Source organism: Lissotriton vulgaris, unplaced genomic scaffold (assembly GCF_964263255.1).
Source record: "Lissotriton vulgaris unplaced genomic scaffold, aLisVul1.2 SCAFFOLD_1027, whole genome shotgun sequence".
NCBI classification, from domain to species: domain Eukaryota; kingdom Metazoa; phylum Chordata; class Amphibia; order Caudata; family Salamandridae; genus Lissotriton; species Lissotriton vulgaris.
The window spans coordinates 669,578-683,142 of record NW_028247113.1 but is presented as its reverse complement, the minus strand read 5'-3'; positions in this window follow the sequence as shown (position 1 = coordinate 683,142).

Sequence of the window (13,565 nt, the reverse complement as noted above, 5' to 3'; positions counted from 1 at the left end):
TATCACATTTACTCATAGGATCTATCTTACACGCCCACTTTGAAGTACTAATTTTTAATTGTAAAATGCCATAACGGTACTTTAGATACAGTGACTTTGCCATTGAAGGTAAAATGTCATCCAGAAACATTCAAATTTACATTCGGTTTTAACATCAAAGAATTTAAGTGCCAATTTCACAATTTTTGAGTTGTGAAGGGGGTAGCTGTGAATATATTCCCAGTACTGTACCTTCAATAGCTTTTTTGAGCGATGAGTAAGAGAATCGGGATCGGTCCAGAAACTATATAAGCCTACTTTTAAAAACCATTTTTCAATGTGCAGTAACCAGCTTACTCTAATAATGTTCTTTATCTGTAGGATTTCCTTTAGTGCTGCTCTATAGTACACTAGCTCGTCAGTGGACCATAGATGAACCCAGTAAAGCAGCGGGCGTAGGGAAGTGTGATCGTCAGAGCGTCGTATGTTTAAGTCGCAAAATAAAGGAGTTAAAGGAGTACAACCTGGCACAGCTAAAAGTGGTCTGAAAAAGCTGTTTTCCTGCACTGAAAACGAGTCTCTGACTACATGGCCCCACAGTTCTGCCCCATACAAGGTGGCGGATTGAGCTTTGTACTTAAATAGCTCGATTGCTGGTGATACTGCCTTAAGGAAGCTGTTTTTATGCTTCCTTATTATAGGAGCTTGGTTTTGTATTAACATTAGCCTCGATTTTTCTATTTGCGATTTCCAATTCATTTTAGAATCGAGGCCAATACCCAAATATTTAACATTTTGGACCTGTTCAATATTCTCATAATTTACACTAAAAACTTTATTAAAACCCTTATGTGGACTGATGGACATAATCTTAGTTTTAGAGGAATTAATTTCAAGGTTTTTGTCCAAACAGTATGAGTGAAATTTATTCAACAAATTCTGTAATCCTTTAGGCGTCTGGGAAATTAAAATCGTGTCATCCGCGAATAGTAGTGCCGGAACGGCTTGACCACACAACTTGAGAGAGTCATGCTCGCAGCCCAAGAGGGTGTTAGGGATGTCATTAACGTAAAGAGAGAAGAGGGTTGGCACCATAACGCTGCCTTGCCTTACCCCTCTCTTTATGTCAATTCTTTCCATCAGCTCCCCATTAGGTCCCCACCTTACTCCTGCGTAGTTACCCTCGTGCAGCCTGACTAGTTGTTGTAGTATGTCGCCGGGGACTCCCATATCTCTTAGTGATTTCCATAATTTCCCTCTCGGGACCAAATCAAAGGCGGCCCTGAGGTCCACAAAAGCTACATATAGGTGAGAGTTCCTTATGTTAATGTATTTCCATTCTAAGCATAAAAATCTAAAAACTTGATCCACTGTGCTAATTTTGACTCTAAATCCTGCCTGATATTTTATTAAAATAAAGTTATCCTCGATCCAAATATTTAGCTTATTTAAAAGTTGACGTGCAAAAATCTTTTGAAGTACATCTAACAGACTGATTGGTCTATAATGGGATGGGTTGAGTCTACCTCCCTTCATAAAGATGGTTACGATTTTGGCACTCCGCCACGTCTCCGGGATTGGGGCCCCTCTTAAGATGTCATTACTAAGTAAGTTGATATACGGAGCCCACAGGAGATTTTCGTGTTTCCAGAGATCGCCAGGTATTCTGTCCGGGCCTGGAGCTTTGCCCTGTTTGACTGCATTGATAGCTAGTATAGTTTCAGACAAACTAAATGTTAAGGGAGTGATAGACGGGTCTAGTTCTAAATTCCCTTGTGTCCACTCATCATCATCATCCCCACCACACGAGTACAGGGGTGAGAAGTGCTTGACCCAGACACTTTCTTCAAGGAACCTGTCCCTCGATGGACTTCCATCTTTAGTGCCACTCGCAATCAGCTTCCAGAAGGAAGATTGGTCTTTCAATTTACATGCTAGGAGCAAGTCCGACCAGACTCTACCATCCCATTCCCTTTTTGCAAGGTCAAGTATATTTTTATACTGCATCCTTTTATCTCTAATAATGTTGATCTGATTCTCTTTTACAGCTTGTATTAAATCAGATTTGGCACGAAAACAGGCTTTGCTATACCAGCGGCCTTCCTTCAAATACATTTTTTTCTGGCCAGATTGTGCTTGCTTGGTCCCTTTTGAGAGAATCTCTCTAAACTGTGGCATCAAATTCTCATGCACCTCTGCTAGGGAAATGCCCTCTCCATTGTTATCAACTAATGGGGACATTGGAGTTACGTAGGAATCAAAGATTTTCTTAATGATACTCTTATTACTCATAACAGCAGGCCATTTTAATGACACGATTATTGGACTCTAGGGAGTCCTCAGATCGAGTGTCTCCACAGGGATTTAACTCCATTAAGGGGGCAAATAACGTACTACAGATAGTCAAAATTAAGGGGAGGTGGTCACTTTGTATATGATTATCCACCTTCAAATCCAGAAGCATTGGCCATAGGCACATAGAGACCAATATATAGTCTAAATGGCTGGCACAACAACCTCTTTTAAAAGTAGGGTTACTTGAACAATCTGACAAAAACCGCCCATTACAGGCGCGCAACCCATATTCCATTGTTAGTTTTAATAGTTGCAGAGCCCCTTTAGAGCAAGCGACAGTATCACTTGCATCAATACGGGGAATATTGTTGGCGCTATCTTCCTCCCTGTAAATATCTTCTAGCCCCACAACTGGCTCAAACTTCCTATTGAAGTCTCCTCCAATGATCAGCATGATTTTGTGGTCTAGGCTAGAAATAAAATTGGCTAGCTGGACTATTGTTTCCGATTCTTTGCTAGGCGATTGTGGTCTGTTGTAGATATTAATAATACAGACCATCCGTCATTTTCCATCCCGGAATTTTATAGCCAAGATATCGGGGCTATTAAAGTCTATCTGTTTGACATCAATGCCTAATGTTATTCTCGCCCAGATTATCAGGCCACCAGACGGTCTACCTTTATTTGGATTACTAGCCGGAATATAGAATGATCTATACCCTACTTTAAAATAATTTTCTATTCCCCATGTTTCTTGGAACAAAATAAAGTCCCCCCTATTGATATAGTCATGCCATGCAGGATCAGGCATATTTTTTCCTATGTCGGCAATGTCCCAGGAAATTATTATCGCCTTGGCCTTATCCTTAGCAAATGTAGCTGTTAATTTGTTAGTCACACTTATATTCTCTTTGGTTTTTGGGGTTGGCAATTTTAGATTTCCCCCTTGTTCATTGAAACAGGATATTTAACCTGATTAACTGCTTCCCTTGTGTTACACCAGTAGTTATTTACATGGGTATAATCTGTTATACTTTCCCCTGTTTCGTATATATCTCCCAGTCAATAAACTTCATCTAACCCATAAAGTGGTGCAAATCAGTTATTTGTGGCCACCCAGGGATAGGTAGTAAAGCCATCTGACATCTCTTTGTGGGTGGAGAATTGCTGGCTCCCATGTAGTCTCATTGCCCTTGGGCTGTAGAAATAAGAAAGGTCTTTTGTACACATTGGGCCCCTATCCATATAACGGTATTCCTCGCAGATTAGGCTCACTACTTTACTCTCTCTAAAGTTAACAATGATTACTTCTCCCTGAATGTCTTTTGGTCTTCTACCTATCCAGTTGACTCTTCTCACGAACAGTACCTCACCATTCAGATGTCTAGGGATCGGCCTGTTATTATTCAACCAGAATGTCACCTTATTTTTTAATTCTTGATAAGATTCTGGTTTCCCATTTTTTAATTAAGGGACACCCGTGAGTACAATGACATTTGGTAATGATTCGGGCGGTAGGTCAACCGTGGCCAGGAGAGCTCTTACACTACTATCGTCGTTTCCTTTAGTATTTCCAATATCTTTTGGGCACGCAACATTTTTTGATGCCTCGTTACCTATACTGGGTATGATGTGTTGTGCAGTCTTTTCAGAGAACTTTTTGGTCTGCTTGTTCATCTGCTTATTAGTACTAGGGCCCTTTGGGATTCCTACCTCTGTAGTTTTATTAGTAGTTGGACCCGCTATGGATCCTGGAGTGTTTATTTATAGCAGGTTCCCTTGGAGGAGGCACCATATTCTCCATTTGCCCTCTAACTTCGAGTTTTACCATATTTTTTAACAAGGTGAAATTATCTAGGGTTAGCTGTTCAAATTTCTCCAGTTTTTTTTACCATTTTTATCCTTTCAAGGAGAGGGAGGATCAATGATTTAACAACCTTTTCTATCTGTGCCATTGACACTTCAACCTCCTCTATGGGAGCAGGCGAGGGCTTCCCTACATAATTATCTCTGACATTTTACGTGGGTTCCCTTTGAGTAAGATCAGACCTTACTAACACTCTATCTGCTTGTACACCTGGTTCGAGAATGGCGAGATCCGCCATTTTCGATACTTTTTGTTGCCTCCCTTACTGTGTGTTTTCAGTCTTTTTTCTTTATGTGGTATCTCTAATAGCTGCTCGATTTTGGGCTTGTCTACTAACCGGTTTGGGTACAGCAGTATAATTATTTAGGGGGGTCTCCTGCACCCTTATTTGTTCAGCAGTACCGGACCGGCGGGAGCCCTCGCCAATGAATGACACCGCTGGTCCCACCAGTACATTTAGGAAATCAGCCTGGGGTACAAGCCCTGATGGAGGAGTTCAATAGAAGGGAGGACTCTGCACTTAGATCTTCAAACTGCAGATTTGGTGTTTGCGAGAGGCTACTATCAATATGGTGTAACCCCAAACAAGTATACTGTGTTGGAAAGATGTTAGGGTTATTTTCAGTCCTGGGGAGATCTATGTACGAATCCACAAGTATTAAAATCGAATTGTTTGCCTGTGTCAGAGTAGTATTAGTTTGTAATTGCTGCAAACACATGTTTGGAGGGAGCAAAAGGTGTCTCTCCGTGCTCTCAATGGCGGTGAAAACCACCCCAATTGTCTTCTGTAGCATCCTATCTATCGCGGTTAGATTAGGCAATGGGGTTGTAGCACTCTTTTTGAGTCTGGAGCTAGATCTTGTTTAAAAAGGAGTGTTTTTCCCCATAATTCAACCAACAGTAAACAGTGAGCTGTAATAGAGTACCTTTTGAATCATGATACAGGGTTGTTTTTATGGTGCCAAGGGGCGTGGCCCAGCCCAGCCTTGGCCAGCCCCGGATGGCCACAGACGGCCCGACTTTGCCCGGGCTTAGCCCGGCGCGTTCCCGCGACGTGGGCAAGGAGCGCGATTTATTGCACCTCCGGGCGCGGACGATGACGTAGGCGGCTTCTGCCACAATGCCCCCTGAAAAGGTTAGTCCTCCGCTCGGCGGCCGCTACAGGTGACGGTGCGGCAGCGGGAGGACTAGAGGTCAGCAAGCAGGCGGGGGAAACAGAGTTTACTGCGAGCCCATTCTTCCAGCAGACAGGTAAATGGGGTACACCCGCTCCACCGGCAAGGAGCGCGATTTATTGTGCCTCCAGGCGCGGACAATGACGTAGGCGGCTAATGCCCCCTGGAAAGGTTAGTCCTCCGCTCAGCGGCAGCTACAGGTGACGGTGCGGCAGCGGGAGGACTAGAGGTCAGCAAGCAGGCGGGGGAAACAGAGTTGCACGAATCAAGACTGCAATGTGAAAGGGGTGGCAGTATTATTAAAGAAATCACTAGGAGCACAGGTTAAATCCACAGAAGTAGACAAAAAAGGGAGATAGGTGATGGTGAAACTAAAGGTACATGACAATTTATACACAGTGGTGGGGTTTTACGGGCGTAATATGGATGATCCAGAACCACTACAAAAAATGTACTCCCAACAGCGCAAACCCCGATAATAATGTGGGGGGGGGGGGTAATATCATTCTAGATCCAAAAAAGGACAGGTTCTCACCCAAATATAGTCCAAACCTACCAAAAATGAGGGAGTGGGTGAACCTTTATATTAAAGATCTTGGGATCATGGATGTATGGAGGGCGAAAGTTAAAAAACGGCACAAATTCACGTTGCAAAATCAGAGATTGAGACATGCATCAAGAATTGACTACTTTTTAATAGACATGGGCTTATTAAATTCAATACGAAAGGTGGAACACCTACCATCACATTTATCAGATCATTCTGCAGTGAACCTACACCTTGACTTAAAAACTTCTGCACCGACTAACAGATGGACGGTGGGCAGGGGAATCTTTTTAGATGAAAGCTGCATAGAAGCTCTGGCAAATGATACCAAGGAGTTCTTCCAATTAAACAAAGAAGTGACCACAAACAAATCGCAGGAGGCATATAAATCAGGGTAAGAATAACTAGCCTTGCGGCATATAAAAATAAGCGTAGAAAAAACAAGATACGAGAACTAGAAGAAGAGATAACATCCCTGGAGGTCGAGGTAAATAGGACCACTTCCACGAGCAAGAGAAAATCACCATTAATGAAGAAAGAACCATAAAAAAACGGAATTGGCAGACTTTCTTGAATCAATTGTAAAAGATAAATGGGAAGCAAGCAAAATATCACATTACGAATATGGGGAAGGATGTGTGAAACTATTAGTGTGGAAACTGAAAACAGAGGCAACGCGAAATAAGATAGAGATAAAAGATCAACAGTATACCACAGAAGAGAAAGAAATTAGGAAGGAGTTCGTAAAATTCTTTTGTGAACTGTACTCAAAGGACAAGGCACCCACAGGTACAGTCAGTGCTGGAACCCTCCCAAAGTTCTCTCAAGAACAAAGAGCAGAGATTAATCAGGGGATATCCAAAGAAGAGCTTCTAAAAACCTTACAGAAATTTTAAAAAAGTAAGGCGGCAGGGCCGGATGCACTCTCAAATACGCTGTATACACATCTGAGAGAGGTATTGGCTACCCCCATAACAGAACTGCTCAACGAAATATATTCACAACAGAGGGAACGCTCCCACCCTCCTGGAATGACGCAATTATTAATCTTATACTTAAACCAGGGAAAGACCCCCACAAGAAGTGAGTCCTATAGGGCAATATCACTCCTAAATGCAGATTAAAAGGTTTATACAAACATTTTTGAAAAAAGACTCGGAAAGATTGCAGGTTCCGAAATTCATACAAATCAAAAAGGCTTTATTGGAGGAAGATACATACATTAATTGACACATGAACTTATCACTGCAGTAGACATTGCAATAAACTACGCAACTCCACTATCGATTTTAACCCTGGACGCTGCTAAAGTATTAGACAGGGTAAGCTGGCCTTTTTTAAATGCAACTCTGGTAAAATTCAACATAGGAGAGATCTTCCTTAATGCAATTAAACAGATATACAAAAATCACCCCGTTCACTAACAGCAAAGGTGTTAGTGAACGGGTTGTTAACAGATAACAATGATAAAAAGAGGAACAAGACAGGGGTGCCCCCTAACCCCCTTATTATTTGACATGTGCATCGAACCACTGGCAGAAATATTAAGAAAGGAGGAAGGACTTGCACAATTTAAACATCAGGATGGAAGAAGAAGGTTGCACTCTTTGTGGACGACCTAATGGTATTTACAAGTAACTTAGAGGCCTCCCTCCCTAAAATAGAAGAAATCCTAGAAGCATATGGAGCAGTATCAGGGTACTTAGCAAATCAAGCTAAAACAGAAATCCTACAGTGGAACAACAACTATCAAGGCCCCAGAGTAAAAGAAAAAATAAAATACTTGGGCATAGACCTCACAGTCGACATTAAGAAAATTTTGAAAGAATCTTTAAGCAAGTAAGGAAGCTACTGAAAGTATGGGGGTCTCCCGCTATCTTTTTTGGGAAGATCAAACATAATCAAAATGGCCATACTCCGTAAATTCACTTACTTGTTTTTCACCATCCCACTGGATTTTAACCACAACCAAATAAAAAAAACACAAGGAGAATTAAGCAGTTTCATCTGGGCTGCAAAAGGGGCAAGGATAGCCTGGAAACAAAAAAATAATAAGAAAAAAGGAACAAGGAGGGATTGCTAGACAGATATCTTAAACTATTGTAGAGTGTTCCAATTGAAAAACATTAAGATACTTTTAGAGAGCTATGATCTGTATCCCCGAAGAGCAACTAAGGGTTGGCTCTAATCAGTATGGCTGAGCCGTAATAGTAAATAACAAACAAAGGTTGCCAGTACTGATATCAATGAGTAGTATACATAAGTTATAACACAGCACTTGAAACAACATTCAAGACCGGGAGCTAGTCAATAGCTTTTATTGTTATTTGTAACTTTTTCAAGGAAAAAACATATTTTATAAAAACTTCATACAAAATACATCTTCAAAAACGGACATATAATACATACTAGGCAGGAGCTCAAATCAAAAATCATTCATCATATCAGACATATTACAGGCATCCAACAACATGCAACCAATCTCTGGGGGAGGGGGTACTATAACTACAAAAACTACAAAGAAGTGCAATATTTACAATGCAACGACAAGCACAAGACAAGGGGAAATACAAGAAAAAAGCAAAAGTCTGCGAAACAGTTTAAGGGTGGTGTTACAAAGAATTATTCTAAAAGAGGTACATTCCTATATCAAATCTGAATATCCATGGAACTTTGTTCAATCATTAAATAAAGGTAATGTACACAAATCAGTGATAAGCAAAAAGAATCCTTTTAAAGAGCTTATCACTCTTGCAGACAGCAGAATGGCTGGGGCCTACGCGTTTCGAATCCCGCTGAGTTTCTGGGGATTCTCTTCAGGGCCTTTAGTCGTCTCTAAACAAAATACAAAAAGAAGGGGAAAGAAATGTGAGAATCTCAAAACATAAAGGTTTTTAAACCAAAGTCAACGGATCAACATCAGGTTCCTATCTCAGGTCCCACCCTCTCCTCCACCAGCTCACCAAAAAGCGGGGGTGTAAGGGGCATGGGAGGCCTCAACGTTCTAACGAGGTGGACTGTGTCCGGGTCTGAAAAAATGAATGCATCGGTGTCAGGAAAAAATGGAAATTTATAAGGAATAGCGAGAGGCAAAGAATGGGAAGCTGGGTTTTACTTACCTTATATATCAAAAGGAGGCTTTTCTTAAAAGCGAACCGGGGGGGCGGAATTTAACAGACGTTTACCTGTTGGGGGGAAAACATTGGAAATATCAGAAGAGGGATTCTGATAGTGCTGGGAGGTTGGCGCTCTATAGATTCATAATAACTCTCACCTAGTTAATGAAGACCGAAAATTTCGGTATACGCAGCCGCGGGAAGATGAACACTGGCACAAAGGTCTGAGGGAATAAAGGGGAAAAATTAGTATACAGAAACCGCAAGATGCGTGTTGAGCCGAGTCAGACTAGTGGGAAGAGTCTTACCAGGAAAACGGGGGAGGACGGGTGGGGTATTTAATACAAAGGTTGACGATCTCTATCAGTGGGTGCTTTGTTAATCTGAAAGGAAGCCAGCAATAAACAGGGTTAGCAGCGGCTAAACACCAGTTTTTTACAAGTTTGGCACTATTCGTTAAAACGGCTTACCACAATAGCAGGTAAAACGCGTTGGTACCGCATGAAGCGGGTCACGAGTACAGTAGAATTCAGGGAACCTAGAACGACATTGAAATAAGCCTTTTAGCGGTTGTTATATTCTCGATTGTGACGAATCTAACCAGGAGTTTCAAGGGGCTTACCAACATGTCTGCAACGCACGGTCAACAAAAGTTAGTTTGGAAGGATTAACTGAAACGAAAAGGACGGTACGGGCATTAGTCTAACATTAAAGAAGGAGCGGCTAGCGGTAAAGGAAGGGGAATCTAGATTACAATACTTACATCGGATTAGTCTGACGGGACCTAAGGCTCGGCGGCGTTTCTGATAGCACTATACCCTGGCTCATGCGCAGTAGCTGGCCGGGGCTAGGCTGATCTAACTATATAGGCTGACCAGGTGGACAGTCACGCCCTCACTAGGACCAAAAGAGCGACGGAAAACACGGACCGGAGTGTAACTTTTCATACATACGATCCATGTGGCAAGGGAACGGGTACTCAAGTTAAACGGTCTAGTGTTCTTGCAGGCAACACTGGATTAAAGTTTAAAGATTTCGCTCAATTCATTGAGCCCAGATACTGCTGTGTCGAACTTGACTATGAGAAATGCTTCTCGTTTTGATAATGCCAAATTCTGATCACCTCCTCGAGGATTTTTTTCTATTCTTGAAATCACTGTCCATTTTAGATCACTGACTAAGTGTTGCATCCGCGTCCAATGTTGCACCAAAGGAGCATTTTCAACTTTCCTTTTTAATCTGGATTTATGTTGCGAGATCCGTTGACGGACCTCTTGGTTTGTTTTGCCTATGTATAATAGATGGCATGGGCATGTAATGCCATATACAACAAACTTGCTCTTACAGTTGCTGAATGTATCATGCTTCCAGGAGATTCCATTGTGTTGGAAAAGGGAACCCTCCACAGTGGATTCACAGCATAGGCAGGTGCCGCATTTATGATGTCCAAGGATGGGGGGCATCCCCATCATTTGACGTAACGTCGCAGGTTTGGGGACTGGCATAGCCGCTCGGACTATATGATTGGCAATATTGTTTTCTTTTTTAAAGGCAAATAGGGGCACATTTACAAGACTTTCATCTAGATCCTTCACTAGATGCCAATTCTGTTTTATGACCTTTTTCAATTGGTTGGCATTGGGGCAATAAGTAGTGACGCATACTTGTCGTTTCAACTCAGGTTTGTTTTTGCGTTCCAGAAGTGTCTCACGTGGGGTCCATTGGGCTCTCTTCATACAGGTCTTAACAAGTTTTTTGGGGTACCCCCTGTCACACAGCTTGGATGTTAGATTTTCTGAATGGTATTGGAAATCTTCTTTAAATGTGCAGTTCCTGCGAACTCGCAAAAACTGCCCATACGGGAGGTTTTCTTTGAGATTTCTAGGATGATTACTGTTGAACATCAGAGACTTATTCCGATCGGTGGGTTTGATATATAGTGTGGTTGCTAATTTCCCTTCAGATGAAAAGACCTCCACGTCAAGGAATGCAATCCTGGTTGTCGACTCAGTCAGGCTGAATTTTATGTCGGCGGTCCTGGCATTTAGCCATTGGTGGAATCGAGTAAGGGTGTCACTATCTCCTATCCATGTCATAAAAACATCATCAATAAATCGGAGCCAAGCTCCGATGTATTGAATGAATGGGTTGTTATTGTAAATGTACACATTCTCATACATTGCCATAAACAGTACTGCCAATTCTGGTGCAAAGGGGCAGCCCATAGCTACCCCTTTGACCTGGTAGTAATACTCACCATTAAAACAGAAGTAGTTCTTCTTTAAAGCAAATGCTGCTAAGTCTACAATGAATTTAGTGGGCAGAGGTAATGAAACAGCTAGAGGACATTAGCTGTTATCGTAAGATAAACAAAGATCCTACTACAGACCTTCAAAACGAACTTTTTGCCATTGTACAAGAAGGATTTGACCAAGGTTTTGTTGGTCCTAAAGAACTTGAATATCTAAAAATTAAACATCCTAAAGTGCCTATGTTCTACGTATTGCCGAAAATTCATAAAGATCCAGACCATCCGCCTGGCAGACCCATCGTGGCAGGATGTGGTTCGGTGCTAGAGCCGGCAGCTAAATACGTAGATTGTTTTCTAAAGGAATTCATGATCCAGGTTAAATCCTACCTACAGGACACTACAGACTTTATCAAAAAATTGGAAAACATCGACTTCTGTGAAAACAGAGACAGACTAGTTACTTTAGACGTAACTGCTCTGTACACACAGATCCCCCAAGATGAAGCTGTAGCAGTACTTACATATTTCCTAGATTCCAGACCTAGGCCCATGCGGGTGCCCACTAAATTCATTGTAGACTTAGCAGCATTTGCTTTAAAGAAGAACTACTTCTGTTTTAATGGTGAGTATTACTACAAGGTCAAAGGGGTAACTATGGGCTGCCCCTTTGCACCAGAATTGGCAGTACTGTTTATGGCAATGTATGAGAATGTGTACATTTACAATAACAACCCATTCATTCAATACATCGGAGCTTGGCTCCGATTTATTGATGATGTTTTTATGACATGGACAGGAGATAGTGACACCCTTACTCGATTCCACCAATGGCTAAATGCCAGGACCGCCGACATAAAATTCAGCCTGACTGAGTCGACAACCAGGATTGCATTCCTTGACGTGGAGGTCTTTCCATCTGAAGGGAAATTAGCAACCACACTATATATCAAACCCACCGATCGGAATAAGTCTCTGATGTTCAACAGCAATCATCCTAGAAATCTCAAAGAAAACCTCCCGTATGGGCAGTTTTTGCGAGTTCGCAGGAACTGCACATTTAAAGAAGATTTCCAATACCATTCAGAAAATCTAACATCCAAGCTGTGTGACGGGGGGTACCCCAAAAAACTTGTTAAGACCTGTATGAAGAGAGCCCAATGGACCCCACGTGAGACACTTCTGGAACGCAAAAACAAACCTGAGTTGAAACGACAAGTATGTGTCACTACTTATTGCCCCAATGCCAACCAATTGAAAAAGGTCATAAAACAGAATTGGCATCTAGTGAAGAATCTAGATGAAAGTTTTGTAAATGTGCCCCTATTTGCCTTTAAAAAAGAAAACAATATTGCCAATCATATAGTCCGAGCGGCTATGCCAGTCCCCAAACCTGCGACGTTACGTCAAATGATGGGGATGCCCCCCATCCTTGGACATCACAAATGCGGCACCTGCCTATGCTGTGAATCCACTGTGGAGGGTCCCCTTTTCCAACACAATGGAATCTCCTGGAAGCATGATACATTCAGCAACTGTAAGAGCAAGTTTGTTGTATATGGCATTACATGCCCATGCCATCTATTATACATAGGCAAAACAAACCAAGAGGTCCGTCAACAGATCTCGCAACATACATCCAGATTAAAAAGGAAAGTTGAAAATGCTCCTTTGGTGCAACATTGGACGCGGATGCAACACTTAGTCAGTGATCTAAAATGGACAGTGATTTCAAGAATAGAAAAAAATCCTCGAGGAGGTGATCAGAATTTGGCATTATCAAAACGAGAAGCATTTCTCATAGTCAAGTTCGACACAGCAGTATCTGGGCTCAATGAATTGAGCGAAATCTTTAAACTTTAATCCAGTGTTGCCTGCAAGAACACTAGACCGTTTAACTTGAGTACCCGTTCCCTTGCCACATGGATCGTATGTATGAAAACTTAACTCCGGTCCGTGTTTACCGTCGCTCTTTTGGTCCTAGTGAGGGCGTGACTGTCCACCTGGTCAGCCTATATAGTTAGATCAGCCTAGCCCCGGCCAGCTACTGCGCATGAGCCAGGGTATAGTGCTATCAGAAACGCCGCCGACCCTTAGGTCCCGTCAGACTAATCCAATGTAAGTATTGTAATCTAGATTCCCCTTCCTTTACCGCTAGCCGCTCCTTCTTTAATGTTAGACTAATGCCCGTACCGTCCTTTTCGTTTCAGTTAATCCTTCCAAACTAACTTTTGTTGACCGTGCGTTGCAGACATGTTGGTAAGCCCCTTGAAACTCCTGGTTAGATTTGTCACAATCGAGAATATAACAACCGCTAAAAGGCTTATTTCAATGTCGT